Source organism: Rhinatrema bivittatum, chromosome 2 (genome assembly GCF_901001135.1).
Source record: "Rhinatrema bivittatum chromosome 2, aRhiBiv1.1, whole genome shotgun sequence".
Classification (NCBI taxonomy): Eukaryota; Metazoa; Chordata; class Amphibia; order Gymnophiona; family Rhinatrematidae; genus Rhinatrema; species Rhinatrema bivittatum.
Genome location: NC_042616.1, coordinates 470,800,909 through 470,816,498, shown reverse-complemented (window position 1 = coordinate 470,816,498; position 15,590 = coordinate 470,800,909).

Sequence of the window (15,590 nt, the reverse complement as noted above, 5' to 3'; positions counted from 1 at the left end):
AAAGTCATCAAATCATTTTAATTGCTATTCAAATCTGGAGCAGGGGGGGAATAAGTGGTTGAAGTTTCAAGGCAAAGAATGCGTTAGTTGTCTCACTACACATTTGTTCTCCATCCTTCCCTCACAGCATTCCTGTTCATTAATAGGTGAATTTTAAAAGCCCGATGCGTGTTCAAACCAAGAGATATATATTTTAGGCTGGCATGTGCCAAGTGGATTTTATGTTCAAATCGTGTTTTTATTATTTTTCAGAATTCCATATAACAATCGAAAGATGACCCACTGACAAGTTATTTCCAGTGTTCAGTGAAGAAAAAAATACAAAACATTAAATCATTTATAGAAAAGTTTCCCCTGTCCTCCCATCCCCCACCCCTTGTGACTTAAGTTCAACTGAAGTCCATAAGAGACCTTGCATATTCAAGTCCCAAGACTTGGTTAAATAATCATTTAAAATCATGGTACTTTGTGAAATAAGGACTGTATATATGGTAGGAGAACTTTCTTCTTCTGAGAAACATCAGACTTCTCCAAATATTTTTCAAGTATACACGTTTGATGGATCTGGTTTCTCAAATGTGTCAATGTGGGTGGATTTTCAGCCAACCAATATTGCAGAATTCATAGTTTTGCAAGTAGTATAAGTTTCCATTCCCAGAATTTAACGAATTGTTCTAAAGAAAGCACACTGTAAGATGTCAAACAAAATAATTTTAGCATTAAAAGGTATCACCACACCCAAGAAAACCTGCAGATTACTGGAACCCTTTCCTCCAAAATTCAAAAATTTTCAGGCAACCCAAAAAGTGATGGCTCAAAAAAATCCACCCAACTATGCACATATCTCCCAATATGGGCACAAATGAAAAAGTCCAAAAAGGAGCGGGGAATGGGATTGGTCTGGGTGGGGCATGGGTGTTACTGGATTTATGAATGAAACCAGTGTGTAAAAACTTATACTCACAAGCCTCCACCACGGTCCCTTACTGCATAACTTTACTTCTGCTATGAATGGCGTGTAAGTCCTAAAACAATAAAATATATGTATGGCAGCAAGGTTTTAAGGGTTGGGGTTAAGAAGGGAAAAGGAAGGCTATTTAAATAGGGGGGGTTAGAAAGCCCTATCCCTTACCTGTATGAACTGGGAACAAAGTGGTTTAATTGGTAATTGTATCAGTGCGTGTTTCCATTAAAGACCCCCCACTTACTCGGTAAATTTGGCATTTGTGGGCATATATACCGTATATAGCCTATTTTATATCATGCATGCATATACAGTACACTCATCTGTTATAAGATGGCCATGTCCCTGGATGCGAGCTGGCATACATAAGATCATGTGCACCCACATTCTGGTATTAAAGTTTCCATCTAAGGAAGTATGTTCACAGGATACTAGCCATTTACATTTCCTTTATGTACATCATGCAATCCTCACCATCTGCACTGGCCTGGCCTCACAATATCACAATCCCCTTTCACTGGGCACTGAAGCTTCATTTGTCATACTACTGTGATCCATTAATATATCACCCAACCTTCATCCCAATAGTCATGCCATAATAGAGGGTATTATGCCTTCATACATTCCATGCCTGGAAATAATCCATGTCCTTTCAGAAACATAGCCATAGTTTGTTCTAGGTTAGGCTGTCCTGCTTATCTCCTACTATCCCTGCATGCTTGTCAATAGTCATGAGGTAAGCATGTTATATACACACAAATAGATACAACAGGAAGCCAATGAGTGACTGTTTTCATTTAGTTGTCCCTTATGTAAAACATGCCTCTTTTATACATTTTAAAGAATGCATATTATTTTTCCTGATGAACATGCAATAAATGCTAAATTTTTCACAGCTTAGTAAATAGACCCCTTAGGTTGGCAAAAATGCTGTTCTAAATAGAGCAGAAATTCAGCATGCTAATTCAGTCATTACTGCGGAGCATAATTAAACTATTATAGCTCATTATATATTGGCCTTCAATATTACCATTTAAGGGTTTTTGGATTACTTTTGCAGAACTCTCTTACCTGAATAATATACCAGCTGCACAACTAGAGATTAGGGATGTGCATTCATTTTACTCAAGCAGTAAAATGGGATGTACAAGGCCATTTTCAGTTTGTGATGAATGGAACAACCCCCCTACCAACTTAAAAAAAACCCTTGAGACCAGGGCCTACCAGCTGGGCTGAGATGGCCCCTCTGTCTACCTCCACCAAGTAGAAAATCAAGCCTGGGGTCAGAGCTTACCCAACTAGGCCACCCCTGGTCTGTTGTGTTCCCCACCATGGAATCATTTTCCGGGGCCAGGGACCTATTCCCTAATCCCTACTTGCCTCTTCTATGAGGTCCTTAGAATGGATAGGGCAGAAACAATGCTGTTCATCCCCTGCCCGGTTAATCACAGATTTAAAAATGGTGCTGGTCACATGAAAGAAAAAAATAAACTGAAACAAATCTTTTATTGCCGCACATTTCTACTAGGGTTCATAATACACTCTAGACTGCAAGAGCTACATTGGCTTTCTGTTGAGCAGCGAACAAATGATAAACTGGTTATGGTGATGGACAAGGCCCTTCGAGGAAATGGTCTGAAGTACATTTCTGACCTATTGGGGTGCTATACTCCTCATGATCATTTTCTTCTCCAGAGACATTTTTTTTTTGGCATTACTTCTTTATAAAAATGCTCATTTGCAAGAAACACGTAGGCAAACATTTTATGTCACAGATCTCATGTTCTGGAATCATTTCCTTTGGGAGTGAAAGAAGAATCAAACTATAAGACTTTCAGAATGAAGGTGTGGATTCCAAGAAATAACAGAAATCCTGAAGGTCCCATTTTCTCCTGTTAGACTGAAAAATGATAGAGTCTCACCCCAAAACTGCTTCACTTATAGGTTCCTCTTTATTCAAATAGACATTAACTCTGAAACCGGCGCACAGGCAATCATACATACTCATACGTCTGCAGTCACCTAGATACAAGGCCATTTTGTAACTTGATGCACATGTGCATGCATGTTATAAAATATCCTCTCTGCACACACATGCATGCACAATTGTAAGTGTGCATGTACCTGGCCACGTAAATTGTGCTTCTACTAGGTAAGCTAGGGTATTTTATAACTGGTGCACTTCCATGCCATGTCCAGTTTCACCAGTTCATCCACTAATTCAACAGTCATGAATTAGGACCTTGATTCCCCATTGGTTAAATAACCTGCACTCCCCACAGTTACTCCAGACTCTTTAAACCCATCATAAATGGGTATATTATTTTTTTAAATTACTTCTCCTCCAGAGCAGAAGGAAACTTAAGCAGTGCTGGACATGGATGTACTCACAGACGCATGAGTATTAACAAACGTATCTCTTGGTCCTGCCCCAGAATGCCAATGCCCTGCCCAGATCATGTAGAAACCATGCTCATTTTGGAAACCAAGTGAGATGTTCACGCTGTGGGAAATGCACGTGCATGTAGGCAGCTTTTAAAATATGGCAGGCATTTATAAGCCCTACGTGCATGCATCTCCCTATTTTGGTATGTACCGGGCTTTTAAAATTTACCTCCAAATATGCACATAGAGGTGAATTTTAAAAGCCTGACGTGCATTAATTAAGGGATGCTCGAAGAATCTGGGCTCGCACATACTGAGCAGATTTTAAACACTGCCGAGATGTGTGCTTATCTCCTACAGTGTATACATCTCTAAAGTTTTCAAAAAGGGTCAGGTTATGGTGTGATCTGGTGGGGCATGGGCATTTTGGGGTGTGAACTATAAATCTGTGTAAAAATAATGATGTGATCCAGTGCACAGCATGGGCCCCTACCAATAAAGCTTTACTTCTGCTATAGATGCCATGTAAGTTAAAATTTAAAGAAAACTAGGTAGATCTGCAGCTTTTTAAGGATCAGGGCTAACAAGGGAGTGAAGACTATCAAACCAAGAGGGAATTGGAGGACCTATCTTTTAACTGGGTGAACTGGGGATGAACTGGAAAAACTGATAATAGCATTGGCACATGCCCCTTTTAAAATTCCCTGATTTACATTGTAAAAGTGGGAATTGCACACACATAAAAGATCCCAAAGGGAGGAGCACAAAGAAGAATATCTGGTAGAACTGAGGGACATGAAGAAATTAATCAAGACATCAAAAAATCAAGCGGAAGAAAGGATTGCCAAGGAGGTAAAGAGAGGTGACAAATCATTTTTCAGATACATCAGTGAAAAGAGAAAAGAGAAAAGTGGTATAGTGAAATTGAAAGGTGGAAAGTATCAATGTGTGGAGAGAGACGAAGAAATGGCAGAAATATTAAACAAATACTTCAGTTCTGTGTTCACTAAAGAGGACCCTGGAGAAGGACCGTCACTAGTTAACAAGGAACTAGAGGGGAGGGGAGTAGATGTAACTCCTTTTACAGTAGAAAATGTATGGGAAGAGCTGGAGAAACTGAAAGTGGACAAAGCCATAGGGCCTGATGAAGTTCATCCCAGGATACTGAGGGAGCTCAGAAATGTGCTGATGGGTCAGCTGTGTGACCTGTTCAATAGATCCCTAGAAATGGGAGTGGTGCCGAGTGATTGGAGAAGAGCGGTGGTGGTCCCACTTCACAAGCGTGGGAACAGAGAAGAGGCTGGTAACTACAGACCAGTAAGCCTCACTTCGGTGGTGGGAAAAGTAATGGAGTCACCGTTGAAAGAGAGAATAGTGAACTATCTACAGTCGGGAGAATTGCTGGACCAGAGACAGCATGGATTCACCAGGGGAAGATCCTGTCAGACAAATCTTATTGACTTTTTTGACCGGGTAACCAAGGAATTGGATCAAGGAAGAGCGCTCGATGTCATCTACTTGGATTTCAGCAAAGCTTTTGATACAGTCCCGCACAGGAGACTGGTGAATAAAATGAAAAGCTTAGGAGTGAGTGCCGAGGTGGTGGCCTGGATTGCAAACTGGTTGATGGACAGAAGACAATGTGTGATGGTAAATGGAACTCTCTCTGAAGAGAGAGCGGTTTTAAGTGGTGTACTGCAAGGATCGGTGTTGGGACCGGTCCTGTTCAATATGTTTGTGAGCGACATTGTGGACAGGATAGAAGGTATTGTCTTTTTGCAGATGACACTAAGATCTGCAACAGAGTGGACACGCCAGAGAGAATGAGACGGGATTTAAGGAAGCTGGAAGAGTGGATGAAGATATGGCAGCTGAGATTCAATGCCAAGAAATGCAGAGTCATCCATATGGGGAGTGGAAATCAGAATGAAATGTATTCAATGGGGGGAGAAAGGCTGATGTGCATGGAGCAGGAGAGAGACCTTGGGGTGATAGTGTCTAATGATCTGAAGTCGGCGAAACAATGTGACAAGGCAATAGCTAAAGCCAGAAGAATGCTGGGCTGCATAGAGAGAGGAATATTGAGTAAGAAAAGGGAAGTAATTATCCCCTAGTATAGGTCCTTGGTGAGGCCTCACCTGGAGTACTGTGTTCAGTTCTGGAGACCTTATCTCCAAAAAGACAGTGACAAGATGGAGGCGGTCCAGAGAAGGGCGACCAAAAAGGTGGAGGATCTTCATCGAATGACTTATGAGGAGAGATTGAAGAATCTAAATATGTACACCCTGGAGGAAAGGAGGAGCAGAGGTGATATGATACAGACTTTCAGATACTTGAAAGATTTTAATGATCCAAAGACAACGACAAACCTTTTCCATCGAAAAAAAAACAGCAGAACCAGGGGTCCCGATTTGAAGCTCCAGGGAGGAAGAATCAGAACCAATGTCAGGAAGTATTTCTTCACAGAGAGGGTGGTGGATGCCTGGAATGCCCTTCCAGAGGAAGTGGTGAAGACCAGAACTGTGAAGGACTTCAAAGGGGTGTGGGATAAACACTGTGGATCCATAAAGTCTAGAGGACGTGAATGAAGAGTGGGTAGCTCGCGGGAATGACGGCTACTACCTGGAGATAATACCCTTATTCAATAAACAAACACATGGTTAATGTGACTCCAACATTGCTCTAAGCTTCAACAGCAAGAGGAAATGTGGAAAAAAGGATTTGCATTCTCAAAAAAGCGGGGAGTAGCTTGCTTGTTACGGTGGTTACTACCACAAACCAAATAAGCCTGATACTTCACTTTCAATGCATATCCAGAATAGCTCTCTGCTTCAATGGCAGGGGAGAAAGTCTGATACTTCACACATATCCAGCATAGCTCTCTGCTTCAACAGCAGGGGAGAAAGTCTGATACTTCACTTTCAATGCATATCCAGCATAACTCTCTGCTTCAACGGCAGGGGAGAAAGTCTGATACTTCACACATATCCAGCATAGCTCTCTGCTTCAATGGCAGGAAGAAAGTCTGATACTTCACGCATATCCAGCATAGCTCTCTGCTTCAACGTCAGGGGAGAAAGTCTGATACTTCACTTTCAATGCATATCCAGCATAACTCTCTGCTTCAACAGCAGGGGGAATGAAGTAAAGTGGATCTATATACAGACAGCAACCAACAAGGACTGAATTACATAGTCTGGGTAAACAAATAAGCATGGGTGTAGCTGGCTTATTGTGGCAGTTACTGCCCCTAACTAATTAAGCTAGATATTTCACTTAGATGCAGTTCCAACACTGCTCTCTATATTAATGGTGGGGGTGGAAGGGAAATAGAACCAAAAGGTTACTAAGAGCCAAGAGTAACTGATAAATATGAGAACAAAAAAAAAAGTGCAAAACTTGCTGGGCAGACTGGATGGGCCATTTGGTCTTCTTCTGCCATCATTTCTATGTTTCTATATGTACGTGTCCATTTAAAATTTGGCACACATGTATACATGGCCAGAATATTTTATAACGTGCACATCATAGTTCCCTCTAAGCTGAATGCTTATACATTTAGGAGCACCACTCACAGGTTTCACATGGTCACTCACATACATTTTTGTTTGTGCTATATACAGAAATGCAACACTAATAGTGGTACTGAAGAACTGTTAGTTTAAAAAAAATGTTCACGGGGGCGCTCTTGAGCAGCGACCAAGATGGCTGCCTAATCCTATGGATCCGTAAGATCACAGAACTAACATTGGAAAAAGACCCATATTGATGTTGTGCTTGGCTGCCGGAGTTTCTGGTCTGCATTTTGGAATGACTACTCCTAATTCTGGGAAGATCGAGGCTGCTTTTGTGGCAGTCTTGGGCTCGAAAAGGGTGAAACAGGACCCGCCATCACCGGAGAAGCTTCTCGCTCCTAAATCAATGGTCTTAGCTGAATTAAAACAGCTAAAAGAAATGATTCAACTCAATATCAATGTAACATCAGCTATTCGTGGAGATTTACACTCCATGGCACAACAGATGTTGAGTTTTCAATCACGGCTGGAAGACATGGAATCGCAGACCTCATCACTGTTATTAGCTACTGTGCCATTACCCCACATGACTAGCAATCTAGAGAAGCTGCAGCAGGACATCAAAGATTTGTCTAATCATAATTGCCATAACAACATACCAATACTGGGAATACTGGAAGGTGATGAAGGTCCAGATATGATAGATTTTCTCACTACTTTAGTGCCATCTTGACTATAGGTAAAATTTGACTATCCTTTCGAACTTGAGAGGGCCCATAGAGTGCCATCTATGTCTACTCGTAATTCTAAATATTCTCAGCCTATAATTTTTAAAGTGCTGCGTTACCCTCAAGAACTTACCATCCTCGTGGCGGCAAGAAGTAAATCCACTATTCAATTTCAAGGCAATTCACTCCTATTTGTCCCAGATCTAGCCAAATCTACGGCCATTAGAAGGAAAGCCTTTTTAGCTTTGTGGCCTCGTCTGCAAGCCCTGGGTGTGAAATATGGCCTGCTTTACCCGGTTCAAATGAAAGTAATGTGCCATAATCAAACACAATTATTCCATCAGCTGCTGGAACTGAAAGAATTTTTGCGATTGCAAGAACAATCACAGAACATGGTAACCTGAACATTTTGGTAATATTATTGGTTAACATCTGGAGAAGTACTGATTACTTCTTCAATACCCCGTGCTGATTCTTTGCTCTCCTCGCCTGCGAATGCTCTGCTCAGCGATTGTCATATATTGAAGAGGACAGCTGAGCCAATCTATTCATAATATGTCTACAGTATGAGTTTTTTTTTCCTCTCTACGTTTGATGTATGAACCAGGCTTTCGGATTTGGTAGCCATTGGCCCACCCTGAGGCTGTTTGGAAACATTGTGCCTTTTTTGACACTACTCATTCTACTACATTTATTGTTCCTTTTACTTCTCAACACTTTTTCTCCTCTTTCTCTTTTTGTTTCTCCTGTCTTACTATGGAATCTCTCCTATGCTCTCATCAGGCTGCAACTGATAATTTTGCAACAACAGAGAGCTGATGCTGATCAACACCCAGTAATGACCTTTTCTTCTTTATTATGGCATTTTCTATTGGATCTCTCACAACAGTATCTCTGAACGTCAATGGCTTCTCACACCCCATTAAGAGAAAAAAATTCTGACTTATTTGGAATCTCTTCATACAGATATCACCTTCATCCAGGAAACACACCTTCTCCCATTGAATCGCTCAAGTTAAAACAACAATGGGTGGGCCAGGTTTTCTACAGCCCTGTGGTACAGAAGAAAAGAGGAGTTGCTATACTGCTACACAGACATCTGGGTGCACAGATTACTCATCAGGTTGCTGATTTGGAAGGTCGATGGATCCTGCTCCAGATTAATATAGCTAATGACTCCTTCACTCTCCTTAATCTATATGCACTGAATGCTGATGATCCTGAAGTTTTTCACACGGTCTTTGCACAATTACTGAATATGGACTCTTCTCACTGCATTATTGGTGGAGACTTTGACCAACCTTTGGACCGCTTTTTGGATAAAAAAAAACTACTTCTCGACCCACCATCTCGAAATCATGTAAAGCATTAGGGATGTGAATCGTTTTCCATATCGTCTTAACGATAGAAATCATGTGGCAGGGCAAGAAAATCGTCTTAGGCACGATTTTTTAGTTAAAAAATTGTTTTTTCCGATTAGTGCGCACTAACTGGGAGTTAGTGCGCACTAACTGAAAATGATACAATTTGACACTTTTCAGGTCAGTTAAGGTCAGTTTAGGAATGAATATGTATTCCTATTGGCTGCCCTCTTATTTATTCATGTTACCAAGTTTCCTACTGACAGTATATGGGGGATGGGAAATGGAAACAGTTGGTAGCTTGACAAAACAAGTAATGTGATCAGTCAATGTGACTAGAACTTGTGCCCTAACCCTGATACCAGGGGTATTGTGATCTTCCTGCACACAGTGCCCTATCCCTATTAATACCAGGAGTGTTGTGATCTTCCTGCACACAGTGCCCTATCCCTAATACCAGGGGTGTTGTGATCTTCCTGCACACAGTGCCCTATTCCTGATACTGGGGGTGTTGTGATCTTCCTGCACACAGTGCCCTATTCCTGATACCGGGGGTGTTGTGATCTTCTTGCACACATCCCGGTATCAGGGATAGGGCACTGCATGCAGGAAGATCAGAACACTCCTGGTATTAATAGGGATAGGGCACTGCATGCAGGAAGATCACAACACTCCTGGTATTAATAGGGATAGGGCACTGCATGCAGGAAGATCACAACACCCCTGGTGTCAGGGATAGGGCACTGTGTGCAGGAAGATCACAATACCCCGGAGGAGTGAGGGTCAGGCAGCTCCCCCCTGTCTGTGAAGCCAGCCTCTCACTAGTAATGCAGGGAGGGAGCTGTCTCAGACTTCACCATCCTCCCCCCCCCCCCCTCACCCACACACCATTCACTAGCTGGGACATGGGGGAAGTCAGGAGTGAGGGTCAGGCAGCTCCCCCCTGTCTGTGAAGCCAGCCTCTCACTAGTAATGCAGGGAGGGAGCTGTCTCAGACTTCACCATCCTCCCCCCCCCCCCTCACCCACACACCATTCACTAGCTGGGACATGGGGGAAGTCAGGAGTGAGGGTCAGGCAGCTCCCCCCTGTCTGTGAAGCCAGCCTCTCACTAGTAATGCAGGGAGGGAGCTGTCTCAGACTTCACCATCCTCCCCCCCCCCTCACCCACCCACCATTCACTAGCTGGGACATGGGGGAAGTCAGGAGTGAGGGTCAGGCAGCTCCCCCCTGTCTGTGAAGCCAGCCTCTCACTAGTAATGCAGGGAGGGAGCTGTCTCAGACTTCACCATCCTCCCCCCCCCCCTCACCCACACACCATTCACTAGCTGGGACATGGGGGAAGTCAGGAGTGAGGGTCAGGCAGCTCCCCCCTGTCTGTGAAGCCAGCCTCTCACTAGTAATGCAGGGAGGGAGCTGTCTCAGACTGGTATCAGGGTTAGGGCACTGTGTGCAGGAAGATCACAACACTCCTGGTATTAATAGGGATAGGGCACTGTAAGAGATGACTGTAGTAGATTGAATAAAGATCTGATGTTTCTGCTCTCCTCACAGCAAACAAAAACAACACACAAGCAGAGAAGCCCTTCTTACAAAGCTGAGCTAGTGAGTTAAGTAGGAGGAAAAGTAAACATACTGGTGCCAGTGTGGCTACTTAAAAAATACACTTACCAACAATCAATTACATATATTTGAACTGTGTACAGTTCCAGCCAGGACCACCTTTCTAAAATGCACAGTGATTGGCAAATTCAACATGCACTAGCATTTCAGGTGCCTGCTAACAAAAATAATAAACAAACAAGTTCTAGTCACGTGAGTGCTGATCATTACATTACTTTTTTTGTCAAGCTTCCAACTGTTTCCATTTCACATCCCCCCAACCATTACCTCAGTATTAGCCTTGGTAACATCAATAGATAAGAGCACAGCCAGCCAATAGGAATACATACATACATATTCATTCCTAAGTGACCTTTACTGACCTGGGATGTGTGAACACTTTGTTTCATTTTCTGTTGGTGTTCGTTAGTTTCCAGTTCCATTTCCCATCCCCCCAACCATCACCTCAGTGGTAACCTTGGTAACATCAATAGATAAGAGGGCAGCCAGCCAATAGGAACACATATTCATTCCTAACTGACCTTCAGTGACCTGGAAAGTGTTTATTTGTATCATTTTCAGTTAGTGCGCACTAAATTGAGTTAGTGCGCACTAACGGGGAGTTAGTGCGCACTAACTCGAGTTAGTGCGCACTAACACGATTTAACGATTTTTAACGATAAATCGTTAGAATTTCTATTGTATCGTGTTCTATAACGATTTAAGACGATATAAACATTATCGGACGATAATTTTAATCGTTGAAAAACGATTCACATCCCTATAAAGCATTGCAACATCTGACCGTGACATTTGGTCTCTCCGACCCATGGCTTCTCCTTTACCCCATGGACTTGGACAATACCTTTTACTCCTTTCTGCACTCAACCTACTCTCTAATTGACTATTTTATTATTTCACACAAGTTGGTCCCCATGGTACAATCAGCAATTATTTGCCCTATTCTATTGTCTGACCATGCGGCAGTGACGCTTACCGACAGGCTGCAATCCCCTATACAAGTGGATCCACAATGGCGCTTCAACTCCACATTGCTGGCTGACTCCTCCTTCATAGACACTCTTATGGTCAAAATCTCAGAGTACTTCCGATTCAATACTACTTCTGATGTCTCAGCAGCGTCACTATAGGTGGCCTTTAAAGCTACCATTAGAGGTGATGTCATCAGCTATACAATCAAACAACGACAAATTCAAAAAGCTGCTCTAAATACTCTGCAGCAAGAAGTCACCTCTCTGGAAAATGCCCATATTGCCACTCCTATAGCCGCCTCTCTAAAATTGCTACTTAAAGCCCGGTATCAACACAATCAACTACTGAGTGCTCAAGTTAAATTTAGCTTATTTCGGACTAAGTCTCTATACTATGCTGAAAACAATAAGGGCCGGATTTTAAAAGGGTTACGCACTTGTTAAGCGCGTAACCCTTAAAAAAATCCCCTGCACGTGCCAAGCCTATTTTGCATAAGCTTGGTGGTGCGCACAAGCCCCGGGACGTGCATAAGTCTCGGGCTTTGCTAGGGGGGCATGTCGGGGGGCATGTTGGGGGGGGGGGCGGCGTGACATTTGGGGCGTTCTGTGGGGCATTCCGGGGGGCATGGTGCAGGCCCGGGGTCATTCCAAGGGGCGTGACCGAGGCCTCCGGACCAGTCCCTGGGTCGGGTGATGGCGCGGCAGTGGGCCATCGGCGCGCGCAAGTTACGCCTGCTTCGAGCAGGCGTAACTTGTGCGATAAAGATAGGGGATTTTAGATAGGGCTGGGGGGGTGGGTTAGGTAGGAGAAGGGAGGTGAAGGTGTGGGGGCAGGGTGGAAGGAAAGTTCCCTCTGAGGCTGCTCCGATTTTGGAGCGGCCTCAGAGGGAACGGGCAGCACGCTCAGGGCTCGGCGTGCGCAATTTGCACAAATAGGCTCGGCACGTGCAGGTTTTTTTTTTAAGGGTTACACGCTTAACTTAAGCGCGTAACCCTTTTAAAATCCGGCCCTTATTATCCAGCATAGCTCCCTGCTTCAACGGCAGGGGAGAAGTAAAACTAATAGTTCACGCATATCCAGCATAGCTCTCTGCTTCAACGGCAGGGGAGAAGAAAAACAACCAATAAGGGCTGAATAACCTAGTCTGGGTAAAACAAATAAGCATGGGTGTAGCTTGCTTATTGCGGCGGTTACTACCCCTACTACCCCTAACTAATCAAGCTTGATATTTCACTCGGATGCAGCTCCATCACTGCTCTCTACATTAATGGCAGGGGTGGAAGGGAAATAGAACCAAAGAGCTAAGAGAAACAGATAAGTATGAGAAAAAAATGTGTGAAGCTTGCTGGGCAGACTGGATGGGCCGTTTGGTCTTCTTCTGCCGTCATTTCTATGTTTCTATGTTTCTATGTAAATGTGCACCCCCTTGTATACGCCGATCCCGGATTTTATAAGATACGCGTGGCTATGCGCGTATCTTATAAAATCCGGCATACTTTTGTTCCCCTAAATGTGGTCATCTACTGGCATCATAAAGAAAAGGATGGAGAAAAAATATATAGTTAAAGTGATGTCTTCATCTAACAGTATGCTAACCTTGGATGATGATATTCTTCATGCTTTTCGTGACTTCTACATGAATCTCTATCAGTCCAAATCCTTCATGTCTACAAATGTGATCCATCAGTTTCTGTATAAACTCTCGCATCCCTCCCTTAAAGACTCACAGAAAGCAGTATTGGATGGTCCTATGTCGCTGGAGGAAGTCAGGGTGGCCATCTCTTCTCTTTCTAGTGGGAAGGCGCCAGGGTCTGACGGCTTCACATCGGACTTTTACCATGCCTTTAAGAATGACCTTATCCCACACTTGCATAATTACTTCTCTTCTATACTCCTTTTCCCTTCTGTTGCTTCTGCCTTCACTGAAGCCTGTATAGTGGTTCTTCTAAAGCCAGGCAGAGATACTACTAACATATTCAATTACAGACCCATCTCCCTTTTGAATACGGACTATAAAATTTTTGCTAAAATTTTGACCACCAGAATCTTACGATATATGAGCTCTCTTATTCACCCTGATCAATCGGGTTTTATAAAAACATGACTGATTTCCAATAATACCTGAGTTTTTCTTTACATCCAAGAATTAGACCTTTCTGCTCAATCACCAGCAGTAGCCTTGTCACTGGGTGTGGAAAAGGCCTTCAATGATGTCAAATGGCCTTTTTTGTTTACCACCTTCACTGGTTTGGCTTTGGCTTCAATTTAATATCCTGGATTCAATCCCTCTATAGCTCCCCTTCTGCTTTTTTATATATCAATAACCGGGCCTCCAAGCCTTTATTTCTGTTTAGTGGCATCAGACAGGGATGCCCTCTATCTCTGCTTCTCTTTAACTTGGCTTTGGAACCACTACTATTAGCTGTCAGGCAAGAGTCACTCATTGAAGGAGTTGCCATAGGTTCAGATTTTTTTTAATTGTCTGCATATGCTGACGATGTTCTCCTTTTCTTGTTCAACCCTGAGTCATCTCTCTCACATTTGTTTATTGTAATATCTTCTTACTCCTCCATATCTTTTACAAGAACAACTGGCATAAAACTGAGATGCTCCCTTTAAATGATCTGGGGTCCTTCAGATCTCACTAGTTATCCAATACAAAAGGTAACTAAGGGTCTTAAGTATTTAGGTATCAGATTTTACATGGAAAATCTAACCATGATAGGTCAATGTGAATCCACTGTACTGCAACAAATCATGGATGTCACTTTACAGTGGTCCCCCTTATATTTCACTTGGTGGGGAAAGCTCAACATGATCAAGGTGGTACTCGCCCCCAAGATAACTTATATATTATTTATGATCCCCATTTTTTCTCTAAGGATTTTTACCAACATGTAGATAGAATCTTAGTGAGATTTCTGTGGCGGAATAAAGCGCCTCGTATTGTACTGTCTAAGTTAAAGGCAGGGAAGCAAAATGGTGGAGCCAATTTTCCAGATTTTTATGCTTATCATCAAGCATTTATACTGCAACAAGGTTCCCATCTGTTCACACATTGTCATACAACATTGGATCACCCTCGTTGGTTATCACTAGAGCAATATCTTCTTTCGCCTTATCCAACAGAAATATTTCCTGGCCTACCCCCTATTCCTAAACATGTTTCCAATCCTATATGCGCTCTTTACATCGAGCCTTTTCTGAGTTAGACTCACTCCATCCTCCCAACTCCTGCTTTTGGTGGAAATCCAAGTTTGCCCCCATATGGCATAACCCATTGATAAAAATAGGAGGTCATTCACTTCATTGGCCCAGATGGCAACAACTTGGAATCTGGTTTTTATCCTCGGTGATACAGGACAATGTTTTCCTTTCCTTTGACCAGCTGAAGGAAAAATTTGCCCTGCCAATATCTCAGTTTTATGCCTCTTTACAGTTACGCAGTGCTCTACAAGCTCTTTCCATATCTGACTTATTTACTGGATACTCATCTTTTCTTTTTAAGTTCTGTCAGGAGTATGGTACCAAAGGCCATCTAGCATCTCAGTTATATAAACTTATTAAAACTCTTTCACCATTGAGAACTATATCAAGCTTGTACCCATTATGGTTATCTGATTTTGATGATGTTTCTAGCGCAGTAAACTGGACTTATGTATGGACAGTGTCTAATTACATTTCACTATCTACCAGTTTAATTCAGACCTCCTTTTTTGTGTTACATAGAGTGGTTTGGACTCCATGGAAACTGCATCGAGTGGATCTGCTTACTTCACATGCATGCTGGTCTTGTTTTGCGAGCAAAGCTACCTTATCTCATATGCTATTTTCATGTCCAAATGTCTATATCTTTTAGCAACAAATCTGGACTACTATTTCAGCAATATTAGTTCTCCCACAACCCATAACTTATCCAATGGTGATATTGCGGGGGGCGAATCCATCTTTAACCTTCCCCCTTTCCCAGTGCAAACACTTGGATTTTTTCATAATTGTATCGATGCACAATATTATGGCCAATTGGAAACATAGTGATTTGC